A 15,565-nucleotide genomic window follows, 5' to 3' on the forward strand; every position below is an offset into this window, starting at 1 on the left:
AAATTGTCTCTGTTTGCAGATGAAATGATTGTATATTTAGAAAACCCCATCATCTCAGCCAAAATCTCCTTAAGCTGATAAACAACTTCAGCAAAGTCTCAGGATACAAAATCAATGTGCAAAAATCACAAGCATTCCTATACACCAATAACAGATAAACAGAGAGCCAAATTATGAGTGAACACATTGCTACAAAGAGAATAAAATACCTAGGAATCCAACTTACAAGGGATGTGAAGGACCTCTTCAAGGAGAACTACAAACCACTGCTCAAGGAAATAAGAGAGGGCACAAACAAATGGAAAAACATTCCATGCTCATGGATAGGAAGAAACAATATCATGAAAATGGCCATACTGCCCAAAGTAATTTATAGATTCAATGCTATCCCCATCAAGCCACCACTGACTTTCTTCACAGTTGGAAAAAACTACTTTAACTTCATATGGAACCAAAAAAGAGCCCACATAGCCAAGACAATCCTGGGCAAGAAGAACAAAGCTAGAGGCATCATGCTACCTGACCTCAAACTGTACTACAAGACTACAGTAGCCAAAACAGCATGGTACTAGTACCAAAACAAGATATATAGACCAATACCAGACTGAATCCAGGAGCTGGTTTTTTGAAAAGATAAACAAAATACACTGCTAGCAAGACTAATAAAAAAGAAAAGAGAGAAGAATCAGATAGACACAATAAAAAATGATAAAGGGGATATCACCACCAATCCTACAGAAATACAAACTACCACCAGAGAATAAACACCTCTGCACAAATACAGAATGATTATAAATCATTCTACGATAGACACATGCACACATATATTTATATATCTATAGACCAAGGGAACAGAATGGAGGCCTCAGAAATAACACCACACATCTACCACCATCTGATCTTTGACAAACCTGACACACACAAACAATGGGGAAAAGATTCCCTATTTAATAAATGGTGTTGGGAAAACTGGCTAGCCATATGCAGAAAACTGAAACTGGACCCCTTCCTTACAACTTATACAAAAATCAACTCAAGATGGATCAAAGACTTAAATGTAAGACCTAGGACCATAAAAATCCTAGAATAAAACCTGGGCAATACCATTCAGGACATACACATGGGCAAAGACTTCATGTATAAAACACCAAAATGAATGGCAACAAAAGCCAAAATTGACAAATGACATCTAATTAAACTAAAGAGTTTCTTCTACACAGCAAAAGAAACTATCATCAGAGTTAACAGGAAAACTACAGAGTGGGAGAAAATGTTTGCATTCTGTCCATCTGACAAAGGGTGAATATCTAGAATCTACAAAGAATTTAAACAAATTTACAAGACAAAAACAGCCCCATCAAAAAATGGGCAAAGGATATGAACAGGCACTTCTCAAGATATTTATGCAGCCAACAGACATGAAAAAATGCTCATCATCACTGGTCATTAGAGAAATGCAAATCAAAACCACAATGAGATAGCATCTCACGCCAGTTAGAATGGTGATCAGTAAAAAGTCAGGAAACAGATGCTGGAGAGGTTGTGGAAAAATAGGAATGCTTTTACATTGTTGGTGGGAGGGTAAATTAGTTCAACCATTGTGGAAGACAGTGTGGTGAATCCTCAAGGATCTAGAACTAGAAATGCCATTTGACCCAGCAATCCCATTACTGGGCATTTTTGTCAATGACTTTTCTTTTGGGCAGCCTCATATATACCCTCCACCTACAAGATAAGTTGAAAGATACAAGATAAGTCTCCCTTACTACAAAATGTCTCCCTTATATATGTATATTTTAACTTTTATTTTAAGTCAGGATGCATGTACAGGTTTTTTATATAGGAATTGCATGTCACAGGGATTTGGTATAAGTATTTTATTGTCCCCCCAGGTAATAAGCATGGTAGCCAGCAGGTAGTTTTTTGTTTCTCCCCCTTCTTCCACCCTCCTCCCCCAAGTAGGCCCCAGTGTCTGTTGTTCCGTTCTTTCTGTCTACGTGTACTCAATGTTTAGTTCCCACTTATAAGTGAGAACATGTAGGATTTGTTTTTCTGTTCTTGTATTAGTTTGCATAGGATTTTCAACAGGATTTTCTTTCTAAAGTATTTAAGCCATATAACATAATAAGACAAAAATTAAAAAGCAAAAATTAACAAGAAAATTTTTTTTTAATTAGCCAGGCATGGTGGTGTGCCAGTGGTCTCAGCTACTCTGGAGGCTGAGGTGGGAAGATCATGTGAGTCCTGGAGGTTGAGGCTGCAGTGAGCCCATATTGCACCACTGCACTCCAGCCTGGGCAACAGAGAAAGACTGTCTCAAAAAAATAAAAAAAGAGACAGGAATTTATGGCTCCTCTTTATTTTCTTGCTTGATAGATTATCAGATATTGCTGCATCATTTCTTAAATAAAAGATCCTCTTCTCACTGAAGTTAAATCTATAATTTCTTATAGAGTCTGTTCCCTCCACATACTGGAATCTATCTTCTGGATCTGAGTTTTCTTGTATTTTGAGCTTACAATTAGTCATATGATTAAATATTATATCCAGTCTCTAGTCTATCATTAATGACCCATTTTGATTCTGTGATTTATTTCCAACTTTTCTCTTTTCCATGAATGTGCCCAACATGAATTTCAGCTTATAAATATTTAAAAATATTCCATCTTTTTTATGTTGTCTTTTCTGTTGTATTTTAACTATAGTTTTAGTTTTTGCTCTTTTGTTGTTCATTATGTATTTGATTGCTATTTTCCAAATATTTGAGTTGAATGCTGGACTATTATTTCAAATACTCCCCTTTCCCTAGCAAATATATATTCACTGTATGTGTCTCTCCAGGAAAATCTTTTGCGAGAATATGAAAAATTTGAAATGTGTACATTGTGATTTTTCAGATGTAAATGTTTCTGAGTTTCCAATAGCACTATCTCTTCATTAACAAAATTTGTTAATTGTGTTTTTTTCTAGTTTATTAGTTTTTTGTGTGGTAAAATATACATAACAAAATTTACCATCTTACACTTTTTTAAGTGTACAATTCAGTGGTATTAAATGCATTCATAATGTTGTGTAACCATTACAACCATTCATCTTCATAATCTTTCATCTTGTAAAACTGAATATCTGTACCCATTGAACAAGAACTTCCCATTCCCCTTCCTATGGCCCCTGACAACCACCATGGAAGCTTCCTGTCTCTATAACTGTCCTACTCTAAAGACCTCCTCAGATAAGTGAAATTATGCAGAAGTTGTCTTTTTTGTGTGTCTAGCCGATTTCATTGGCATAATGCTCTCAAGATTCATTCATCTTGTCAGTATTTTCTTCCTTTACAAGGCTGAATACTTCATTGTATAGGATATATCATACTGTGATTATCCATTCTCCTCTTCCTGGACACTTGGGTTGCTTCCAGATTTTAGCTAGTGTGAATAATGCTGCTATAAACATGAAGTAATCAATTGGCTGGCTTTTAAACAGTTTTTTAAACATGAGATAATTAATTGACTTTTAAAACAATTCTTGATGTAACTTCTCACTCCATTGGATTAAGGCCAGAAAACATAGAATTTAACATCTTTTGTATTGTTTCATGTATCTCATTCCCCGTTTATTGGTTGTACTTTACTTTTTATAATATAATTTGAGATTGTATGAGTTTTTGTTGTGTGCAGAGATCTCTATATAAAAAAAAAAATTGGTGACTTTATTTATTTTTTAATTTTATTTATTTATTTATTTTGAGACAGTCTTGCTCGGTCGCCCAGGCTGGAGTGCAGTGCGATGTCAGCTCACTGCAAGCTCCGCCTCTTTGGTTCACACCATTCTCCTGCCTCAGCCTCCCGAGTAGCTGGGACTACAGGCGCCCGCCACCATGCCCGGCTAATTTTTTTGTATTTTGAGTAGAGACGGGGTTTCACCGTGTTAGCCAGGATGGTCTCAACCTCCTGACCTTGTGATCTGCCCACCTCGGCCTCCCCAAGTGCTGGGATTACAGGCATGAGTCACTGCACCCGGGCAAAAATTGGTGACTTTTTAAATAATAGAGGCAATCCAGGGAAGCTTTATAAGTTATAAATATTTTATAGCTAAGAGCACAATAACAGATTTTGTCTAAAATAATGTACATGTCTTATACATGTCTTTATAAAATGCTGTGTCAAAACAGAGGATCCCAAACCTCCACCCTTCAAATTAACTTTTCTACACTCTCTACACTCACAGAGAAGGCAGACATATTCTTCTCATATCTAAATGTATACAGAACCGAACCTCTCTCCAAATACTAAAACACACATCAGATAAATGCAAGTAGATATACACAAACACACCTACTTGTCAATTTATTGAATTCATCTGTGTATAGGAGGCGGTTCCATCTGTGTCTGGATGATTAATTCTTTGAAAAGACATTCTAGAAGCACCACTGGGAGACCTGTGACTCTGTATTTAGACACAGGTCACTATACTACTCATGTGCTGTGTCAGAAACAGCCATTGAAGAGGCGGGTATTTGGAGTCATCTATGTCTGTGGTCCTTATTGGTGAATCAGTTAAAACTCAGAGGGATGTGAGAACTTTTGTCATAGTGAATATAAGTTTAAAGCTCTAAGTGTGAATTAAACAGAGTAGGAAAAATGAAGAATGGTGTTGGCTGATGTTTGGGAACCTAATTATTGTGCCAGTTTCTTCTAGGGCTGGAGAACCTGAGTGTGGGGAGTAATTGCATGAGTGACTGGAAGGAGGAGAGGAGGTCATTATAATGAGGAGGGGTCCCTGCCCACTCTTCAGGGGGTATGTTGAGGTGAAGCCTGGCTCTGGTGGGTCTCCTCAAGATGAGCATGTTTAAGAATTTGAGTTTTGGAGACAAGCTAAGCGAAGTTTGATTTCAGGCCCAATTTTTTCTAGCCATATTAATGTGTCATATCACTAAAGCTTTTGGAATCTCAAATCACACCATTTAATAAATGGAAAAAAAACATAAAGGGAGGGTAACTTGTAAGATCAAATAGGTAAATATACATAGCCACAAACTCAGAGTCATATACGCAACCTTTATTTGGTTTTAATTTCTAGACTTCAAGTTCAAAGGGATGAGTTACTTCTATTTCTCCTGTGATAAATTAGAGTGTGCCCATCAATACATTTAATTATTAACAACGTTTCAGGTGGACTGTAGAGATTAAAATGACTTCACATATATAAATCATGAAGTCCTGTAATGCTGAATAAAGGGCAATATTTTCCAGCTGCTATTTTACTAAAATATTGAGTGGAACAACTCATTTTGTCCTCAACCCCTTCCGTCTATACTGTGAGTCTTTGGGCCTCATGGGAATGGTAGGACATGATGAGGCCTGTGTGTAGGTGAGCTCTGTCAATGTCTGTGTGCACTCAGAGGGCATAACGTCACTATGGACTCTGAGAGTGTGGTCTCTGTGGGTTTTCGGGTAGTGTGTGTGTGCGGTCAAAGTGGTAGTGTGCATTATAAGATTTAGTTTGAGGTTAGAATACTCATGCAGATTGGCAAACTATGAGTATAAAAGTGGAGTGTATGTTGTCAGTGTTTTGTGTATTCACAGAATGTTTGTCATTGTGGGAAATATGTGAAAATCAAGTGTATTTTTAGAGCCTAGCATGGGCAATGCCATTGTCTGCCTGTTACTAGTTGAACATTCAACTGTCTAGAAGAAACATTGAGTCCAGAATGGCACAGGCCCCACATAGGCACACAAGCTCCACTCAGCCATTTTCCTCCAGTCACATAAACATGAATGGGGGTGAGGGACCTTTTCATACTTGAGGAATTCCTATAGCACGAAATATGGAAAGAAAGCTCAGGCACTGAAGGCAGGGATCAAAGCAACAGAAAAGAAATGCAGAGAGCATGAGATATTTTTTAAAATCTAGTAATATCTTCAAAATGTGTAGTGAATACAAGTCATCCATTATGAATATATATAAATGTATGTGTGTATAAATGTGTATTTATATACATGTATTGTTACTTGTATATATATGCATATGGATATGAGAATGTGAGTATATATATGTGTATTCGCTATCAGAAATAAACAAGGCTGGACACTAGTATTAACTGAAAATAACCCCACAATTTATAAATTTAGAAAAGGAGAAAGAGATTTTATTTCTTATAAGGTACAGCCTGCAGCCAGGCACGGTGGCTCACGCCTGTAATCCCAGCACTTTGGGAGGACAAGGCAGGCGGATCACAAGCTCAGGAGATTGAGACCATCCTGGCCAACATGGTGAAACCCTGTCTCTACTAAAAATACAAAAATTAGCTAGGCGTGGTAGCACATGCCTGTAATCCCAGCTACTTGGGAGGCTGAGGCAGGAGAATCACTTGAACCAGGGAGTTGGAGGTTGCAATGAGCTGAGATCATGTCACAGCCTTCTAGCCTGGTGACACCGCGAGACTCCATCTCAAAATAAATAAATAAATAAATAAATTAATTAATTAATTAAATAAAGTACAGCCTGCAAGGTGGCCATCCTGTAGGCTGGGAAGCACGCCTCTCACCAGGCATGCCTCTCACCAGAGGAAGACATTTTGAAGGAGAAGCGGTTAGGGCAGAAGCTTTATGCTGAACAAGTTGGCTAAATGTACATATTCAACAGATTACAGAAAGAGCTATGAATATTCATAAAGATGGTCCTGACACGTGTATTGAACGACATGGGTGTCAACTATGACTCACATTCACCTTGGGATGGAGACTTAGCATTTAAATCTATTAAAATTAGGCATTATATGTCAAAAGGTCTCTTCAGAACATGAAGGCATGCATGCATCTCTGTAAATGGACCAGAAGCAGTCCACTGTGAGTGGTCTTAACTGGAAAATGTTACTGAAGTAATTCTCTTGCCCAACGAAAGCTGTAGTCATAGCTAGTGGAACAGGGAGTCAGATGGTCAGTGACTGGTGAGCTGCGTGAGTTGTAATGATTTTAATCTTGCTTATTTCAGGGCTCTGCTTGTTTAGCTGCTGGAATAAAAGAAAAACCTTGTGGCCATTATAATGTAGTTTATTCTTTAAGTGTAAAAGTGCATGAGTTAACCCTTGCCTGGTAAGTCTTTAGGCTCTATTTATAATTTGGTATCCTCTTGTCAAAAAGAGTGTGCTCTGCTGGTGTTATGATCTCTATGTTAACATTCATGCTGGTCGGATGTGTCTAAACTTTAAAAGGGAAGGAGTATAATGAGGCATGTCTGATCTCCCAGCCTATCATGCCTGGAAACTCAGTTTTAAGGCTTTTCTGGGATACCCTTTAGCACAAGAGGGTCTATTCAGTCAGCATGGGGGGTGGGGCTTGGAAGTTTTAGTTGACACCTTCCACCATGATAACATTCAACCTGTACTCATTGCCTGAAGATGATATATAATTGGTAACTAAATATACTAATTGTGGTTACCATGGCTTAGTTTTGTGAGAGTGAAGACCTTGACAGCTTTCCTCAGCTTTCCACTAAGATGTGTTTTTGGTGAACTTGAGATGGGAAAGGGACAGTAATCTAAAGGTTCACCAATATTGTCCAAGAGAATCTCTTCTTAGTCAGAAATCTTTCCCTACAGCACTCTTGTAGCACAAAAAAGTCTGCATAATTTATTAATTTTGATTTTAATAATATGTATGCATTATTATATTAGAATATACATATTGAATATAAATTTATCTATTAGCATGATTTAAGTCAATCACAAAAGAAACCTATTACCTTCTTTTATTTTCCAATGAGTACATATGTAGGCCAAAACATGCTACTTATGACTGCTGGGAATATAAAACTAGAAAAAAAATGTTGCTAGTGAGTCCTAAAAGACTTTTAGATAAACTGCCCATATTTTTAAAGTTTAATACAATAAGTATATAGAGAAAAAACATCAATTGTTCACTTATAAGATTAATATATACATAAATATTTACAAAGCATTGTTGGGTGAAATGTAGTTTGATAATGTTTCAATTTTAATAAAAGATCCTCATCTTTTATTAAGTACAGCATCTCAAGTACTGTATCTCTTTCACTGCTAATGAAAGAGAATCCAAACTTCCTTTGAGGGGAAAGTAAGCTTCACATTTCTTGATGTGTTCCAGGAAGTTAAATATTCTTTAGATTTGGAAAAACCGATCATGAAAGAGCTGACTGCTGTGTTCAGCACATGAAGGTGGAGGAACCCCAGCCCAGGGAGCGCTCCCCTAGGTCCACTGGCCTCAGTGACCCTCAGATGCAGTTGAAGTGATTGAATGCAGCCTGGCAGCTTGGAAGGCCTGAGTGGAGGGAAAGGAACAGCACAGCTTTAAGGCCCCAGGCCCACTCTTAGGGAAGGAACCACCATGGTTCAGCTCTTGGCCTCCTGACAGGTTTGAAAAACTGCCTTTTAATGGGATAATTCTCATGACCTCTTCTAGGGACTCCAGAATTTTTAGCATCTCTTTCATTGGCTCTTCTTTTCTTCTTCTTCTTTTTTTTTTTTTTTTTTTTTTTTTGAGATGGAGTCTTGCTCTGTCGCCCAGGCTGGAGTGCAGTGACCTCCCGAGTAGCTGGGACTACAGGCGCCGGCCACTACGCCTGGCTAATTTTTTAGTAGAGATGCAGTTTCACTGTGTTAGCCAGGATGGTCTCAATCTCCTGACCTCATGACCCGCCCTCCTTGGCCTCCCAAAGTGCTGGGGTTACAGGTATGAGCTACCGCGCCTGGCCTCGGTTGTTATTTTCAGGTCTTTTTATCTTTCTGATGTACGCATTTGATACTGTAAAGTTTCCTCCTAGCACCACTTTCATTGTATCCCAAAGGTTTTGATATGTTGTGTCTTCATTTTCATTTGTTTCAAAAATTTTTTCATCTCTGAATTAATGTGTTTACCCAAAGATCATTCAAGAGCAAGGTGTTTACTTTCCATGTATTCATGTAGTTTTGAGCATGTCTCTTCATATTGACTTCTAATTTTATTCCACTGTGGTCCAAGACAATAGTTGATATGATTTTGATTTTTTTGAATTTTTTGGGACTTGCTCTATGGCCAAGCAGGTGGAGGATTTTTGATAATGTTCCATATACATACGATAAAAATGTATTCAGCAGTTGCTCGATAGAAGGTTCTAAAATGTCTATTTGGTTCAATTGTTGTATGGTCCATTTGCTCTCTGAGTATCTTACATATGGAGCTCCATATTTCTTGATAGACTATGAACATTTCCCTGAATTCTTCCCTCAAATATGTTTTCCAAACTTTTAACTTTTTCTTCTTCCTGTGGAATACCTGAATTTGTAGGTTTGGTCACTTTATATAATCCCATATTTCTCAAAGGCTTAGTTCTTTTTTTTTTTTTTTTTTTTGAGACGGAGTCTCACTCTGTCCTCCAGGCTGGAGTGCAGTGGCGCAATATCGGCTCACTGCAAGCTCCGCCTCCTGGGTTCACGCCATTCTCCTGACTCAGCCTCCCAAAGGTCACAGAACATTGGAAATAAATTTGTACTTTAGAAGGCTGGGCATGGTGGCTCATGCCCGTAATCCCAGCTCCTTGGGAGGCTGAGGCAGGAGGATCGCTTGACCCCAGGAGTTCATGACCAGTCTGGGCAACATAGCACAATAGCACAACTTTGTCTATACAATTTCTTTTTTTTTTTCTTTTTTGAGATGGAGTTTTGCTCTTGTCACCCAGGCTGGAGTGCAGTGGCACGATCTCGGCTCACTGCAGCCTCCACCTCCCAGGTTCAAGTGATTGTCCTGCCTCAGCCTCCTAAGTAGCTGGATTACAAGTATATAGAAAAAAAAATTTAACATTAGCCAGGTGTGGTTGTGCACACCTGTGGTCCCAGCTACTCAGGATTTGAGATGGGAGGATCGCTGAAACCAGGGAGGCTGAGGCTGCAGTGCCACTGCACTGCACTCCTGGTTGATAAACTCTGCCCTTAGTTTTGCTAGATGAATAAGTTTTTATAAGGTTTGCTGTAATACGCAAAACCATAAATTGGGAGAAAGATCCACCTCTTTGCTGTGTTGTTTGAGTTCATAAATTTATCGAAGGTTACATGTATATGTGTGGAAGCTGAAAATTGGTTTTCTGTTTCCTTTCTATATAAATAGGATACATGGCAGTACTTATGTCTTTGATTCTGTGCTTTCTTTTTTAGGGGCCATCCACATGCAGTCTTGTATTTGTAGGCAGGAATAAATTTCCCTTTGTTATTAGAACCGCTTTAGTCTCTGTTTTAATAGAACAAAATAAATATTGGTTCTGAAACCTACCTTTCCAGTAATTTTCCATATCAGCACTTATGTGAGAAAGAGCGAGCTTGGGATTTTGGATTGAAAAGTTGATAGGATGAAGCTTAAAAACCTGGCTAATTCACTTTATTCTTTTCTTGTCTTTTCTGTGTTTTTGGTGTCAAATCCAAAAAATCATTGTCAAATCCAATGTCATGAAGATTTGCCCCTGTTTTCTTCTAGGCATTATACTTTTAGCACCTACATTTAGTTCTTTGATCCATTTTGAGTCAAGTTTTGTATATGGTGTTTAGGTCCAGCTTCATTCTTTTCATGTGTGTTAGCAGTGCGATTTATGGGCGTGTCATCATAATTAGTTTGTAAGCGTGGATGTCTGCCAAAATGCCCAGAACACCCAAACTTGCTTAGACCAGCTGTGTTGGCATGTTCTGAGGTGAGATGACATCATGTGCTAGGGCATGCCGACCTCCAAGATAACCAGACATGGGTAGATACTCATGAGAGGACTATAAAAAGAGCAGTTGGCCCGACTCAGTGGCTCATGTCTGTAATCCCAGCACTTTGGGAGGCCGGGGCGGGAGGATCATCTGAGGTCAGGAGTTCAAGACCAGCCTGGCCAACATGGTGAAACCCCCATCTCTACTAAAATTACAAAAAAAAAAAAAATTAGCTGGGCAGGAGTCAACTTTGCCATCTCCTCGACAAGACCCTTTGACCTCAAGACTCCAACCTTGACATCAGAGGAACCTATTCCCCGATGCCTGAGGACTTCTGCAACCAATCCTGTGCCTATTTATGTAAGATTCCCCACCTGTTCCTAACAGGGTGAAAAATTGGAGTTGCACCCAGCATGAATGGGGATAAAATACATACATTGTTAAGAAGTGTTTGCATGCCAAGAAACCATGTGATTCGAGCATTAAGTCACAGTGTCTCTCATCCTTTGCCATTTAATCTGCTGTGCACGACAATGTGGATGTCAGTTTTTCCAGCATCATTTGTTGAAAGACTGCCCTTTCCCAAAGAAGGTCTTGGTACCTTGTTGAAAAATCACCTTACCATATATGCAAGGGTTTATTTCTGGGCTCTCAATTAGATTCCATCGGTCTATATCTTTTCTTATGCCAGGACCACATTATGTTGATTACTGTAGCTTCATAGCGTGTTTTGAAATCAGGAAGTGCATGTCCTCCAACTTTGTTCTTCTTTGTTAAGATTGGTTATTTGGGATTCCTCAAGATTCTGTATAACTTTCAGATGGGTTTGTCCATATAAGATGGTATCATCTGCAAATGGAGGTAATCTTTCTTTCCAGTTATGTGAGATTGGTGTAATTCATAGATAGAAAGTAAATTAGAAGTTACCAGGGGCTGGGGTTAGGGATAGGAAGGTCATGCTTACCTGTTACAGAGTTTTTGTTTGAGGTAATGAAAAAGTTCCAAAAATAGATAGTAGTAATGGTTGCACAACATTGTGAATACAATTAATGCTACAGAATTGTACACCTAAAAAGGATTAAGCCAGGCATGGGGACACACCCATAGTCCTAACTACTCAAGAGGCTGAAGCCGGAGGATCCCTTGAGCCCAGGAGTTCAAGACCAGCCTGGGCAACATAATGAGATCTTATCTATTAAAAAAAAAATGGCGGGGAGGGTTAGGGCATTTTGGGTGTGGTGGCTCATGCCTGTAATAGCAGAACTTTGGGAGGCCGAGGCAGGAGCATCAGTGGAGGCCAGGAGTTCAAGGCCAGCCTGGGCAAAGTACACTGTATCTCTACCAAAAAAAGAAAAAAGAGAAAGAAAGAAAAGAAAGAATCTTGGCATGGTTACATGCACCTGTAGCCCCAGCTGCTTGAGAGGCTGAGGAGGAAGGATCACTTGAGCCCAAGAATTCAAGGCTTCCGTGAGCCATGATCACACCACTGTACTACAGCTCAGGTGGCGGAATGACATCCTGTCTCAAAAACAAAAGCGGGTAGGGGAGTTTAAATGGTACATTTTATGTTTCATATCTTTACTACAATTTACATATAATAACAAAATATACCAAATTCATTGAATTAAGTGGGCATATATAGATATTAATTGAATGGTATTCTTTATAAGGGTAAATTGTATAGAATGATGGAATGAAACTGTTTTTTTTAAAAGTTATAGATCAGGTGACTATTGGCCTAAAGGCCTGAGGAGATAAAAGTTGTGAGAGAGATATGAGATTGAAATTTTTCAGTCAAAAAAACATTTGTTTCATTTTTTAGAGACAGGGTCTGGCTGTGTTACTCACTTTGGCCTCGAACTCCTGGGCTCAGGTGATCCTCCTGCCTCACCCTCCTGAGAAGCTAGGACCACAGGCGCACACCACCTTGCCCAGCTAGGAGTTATTAATAATCTGAAAATGACTGTTGATTGCCCAAAGAAGATCATCCTTATAACTGAATATGATCCAAAAGCTAAGGACCGTATTAAAAGACAGTAGCTGGAGAAGCCTAAGCTTTTGCTTTGGTCCCTCAGTGAGTTCAGACTGTTCAGTAAACCAGGCACAGGTGATCAGAGACCAGCGCTGCCTCTCTTGAGCCTTGGGGGCATGCAGCACTGCCATCTGTGTGCAGGTGGGAGCACTGCGCTGGGGTGCTCTGCTACACCTGGAGCCCTGCATATGGTGAGCAGACAGCCTGCAAAGCAGCTGCTAACAAGTGCTGAGTGGGCCAGACCAAGGGATTTGTTCAGTCCACATGGCCAGGAAACGGCAGAGCCAGGATGAGGCTCCAGGCTTGTTAGACAGTGAGGCCCGCACTCGCTCATTATTCCTCACTCCCCTACTCCTCCCACCTCCCCACATTAAGGAGGAGGGCAATTAATTTACTTTAATGCAAAAACCACTGCCCTTCTAAAGCAGGTGACAGCTGTCCTTGAGTATAGATGAATGGGACTGGATGCTGCTCCCTGGGAGAATGGCATGGAGTTGTGGGAAAGCACCCAGGGTCCACACAGAGAGGAGGGAAGAGCACAGGAAAGCAAAGCCTAACTGTGTAAAACTGCTGTGTGGGAAACCTGAGCATGGAAGCCATTCACTCTCCTGCCTCTCAGTTTGCCTGGGTCCTTCCCAGCGAGAGAGGACAGAGCCATCCTCTGCCCATGCATCTCCCTCTGCCCTCCCACCGCCGTCCTGGAACAACTTCACTGACTGTCAGTATTTGGTTGTCAGTTTATGGAGGGTGGTTTGCAGAAGGTTCAAGGGGAGTTCAGTTGAACAGCCTAATGTGCGAGGGACAAGGAACCTTGGTTTCTTCATGGCCCAGTTCTTCTACATCCTACGGAACATGCAGTAGCATGCAAAAGTGGGAGCTGAATTGTTAGCAAATGCACTCTGTTGGGCATTCACTTTTTAGCTGGAGCAGCAGGAGAGGCCTAAAGTGAGTCTTGCCTGGATATTGAGGGTGATGCTCTTACAAACAGAATGTCAGTAGCAAAAGGGTAGTTGTCAAAAGCTTGTGGAAGAACAGAAGAGAGTGGTGTGGGACGAGAAGAGGCAGAAGGAGCGATGAAAGGCCCTACTTCCTTTGTCCAACCTGCCCTGCGAAATCACCTTAATGGAAGGTGGTAAGATGCACGCTTCAGGGGAAGGAACCTGCTCTAACTTGGTGGAGTCACTAGGACTCGCTGGAGTCCATTATCCCTGATGGTCGGGGGACTGCACTGCATGTTTGAATTCCAGGTAACTGAGGCTTGTGCAGTCAGAAAGGGAAATACCTGGAGCCGTTGGACTTCAGACCTTTTAGTTTCATGCAGGTCATTTTGTACTGATTCACCAGAGTACTTGGATTTTCCCTGTTTGAACCAAAAAAGGGTTAAAAATAATAATACCTTTAGCCTTGTCTATCATCTTAGAAGGGTTATTTTCATTGCACAAAGGAGTATGCATATGGGGAGAGAATGTCAGCTCACATCCAAGTTATGATGGCATCTCCCTCCATCCTCCAGGTTATCCAGTGGGAAGGGATAGGGATGCGTGGTCTAGAGAGCCATCAAAGCAGGCTGCCTGTACCTGTCTCCTAGCAATAAATGGCCTTAGGAAGTATTTGGGGGCGGGATAAATTGGTGGCTGCTGTGGGGCTGTGTCCCAAATCAACAACTTTCCAGCTGGCCAAGGGCAAGTGTTTCCCAGGAGCCAGGCCAGGGCAGGCTGGTGCTGCCGTGTGTGCACCAGGAGTTTGTTCCAGGGTCCTCCAGGCCTGGACCCTGCAGCCGGCCACCCTAACCTTCTCGTGCCTGTGCTTGGGGTTCAGAGGTGGCAGGGGGTGCTTGGGCCCTGCATGCTTCTTGTGGGGACCTGTAGGAAGCGGGCATGAGGAAGTGAAGAGTGGGTGCTGACTGTGAGTGACTCGAACCCTGAGTGCCCCAGCATCCAGCACTCACATGCACGCACATGTGCCTACTCAGCCAGGCACAACACACAGCTATGCACGCTGACACACACTCGTGCAGAGGCATGGGCACGGACACATACTTATTCTATTTATTATTTTTATTTCGTTTATTTTTAGAGACAAGTTCTCACTCTGTCACTCAGCCTGGAGTGCAGTTACCATCCTAGCTCCCAGCTCCCTGCAGCTTCAATCTCCTGAGCTCAAGCGATCTTCCCAACTCAGTCTCTCGAGTAGCCAGGACTACAGATGTTCACCACCATGTCTGGTAATTTATTTATTTTCTTTCTTTCTTTTCTTTCTCTTTCTTTCTTTCTTTCTTTCTTTCTTTCTTTCTTTCTTTCTTTCTTTCTTTCTTTCTTTCTTTCTTTCTTCTTTCTCTTTCTTTTTCTCTCTTTCTTTTCTTTCTTTCTTTCTGTCTTTCTCTCTTTCTTTCTTTCTGATGGAGTCTTGCTCTGTCACCCAGGCTGGAGTGCAATGACATGATCCTGGGTCACTGCAACCTCTGCCTCCCAGGTTCAAGCAATTCTCTGCCTTAGCCTCCCAAAAAACTGGGATTACAGGTGCCCACCACCATGCCCAGCTATTTTTGTTTGTTTGTTTGTTTGTATTTTTAGTAGAGACGGGGTTTCGCCAACTTGGCCAGGCTGGTCTTGAACTCCTAACCTCGTGATCTACCTGACTTGGCCTCCCAAAGTGCTGGGATTATAGGCGTGAGCCACTGCACCCAGCCCCCAGCTAATTTTGTTTGTTTGTTTGTTTGAGACACTTCTGGTCTGTCACCCAGGCAGGAGTGCAGTGGCTCCATCACGGCTCACTGTAACCTCTGCCTCCCGGGTTCAAGTGATTCTCCTGCCTCAGCCTCCTGAGTAGCTGGGACT

At 40.9% G+C, this 15,565-nt stretch overlaps 1 pseudogene; it reads left to right on the forward strand.

Annotated features, from left to right (window-relative positions):
• Positions 1-8,192, forward strand: part of LOC105550400 — a 56,624-nt pseudogene extending 48,432 nt beyond the window's left edge.
• Positions 8,193-15,565: the final 7,373 nt, after the last annotated feature.

The sequence above is a fragment of the Mandrillus leucophaeus genome, unplaced genomic scaffold (genome assembly GCF_000951045.1).
Source record: "Mandrillus leucophaeus isolate KB7577 unplaced genomic scaffold, Mleu.le_1.0 Scaffold480, whole genome shotgun sequence".
Classification (NCBI taxonomy): domain Eukaryota; kingdom Metazoa; phylum Chordata; class Mammalia; order Primates; family Cercopithecidae; genus Mandrillus; species Mandrillus leucophaeus.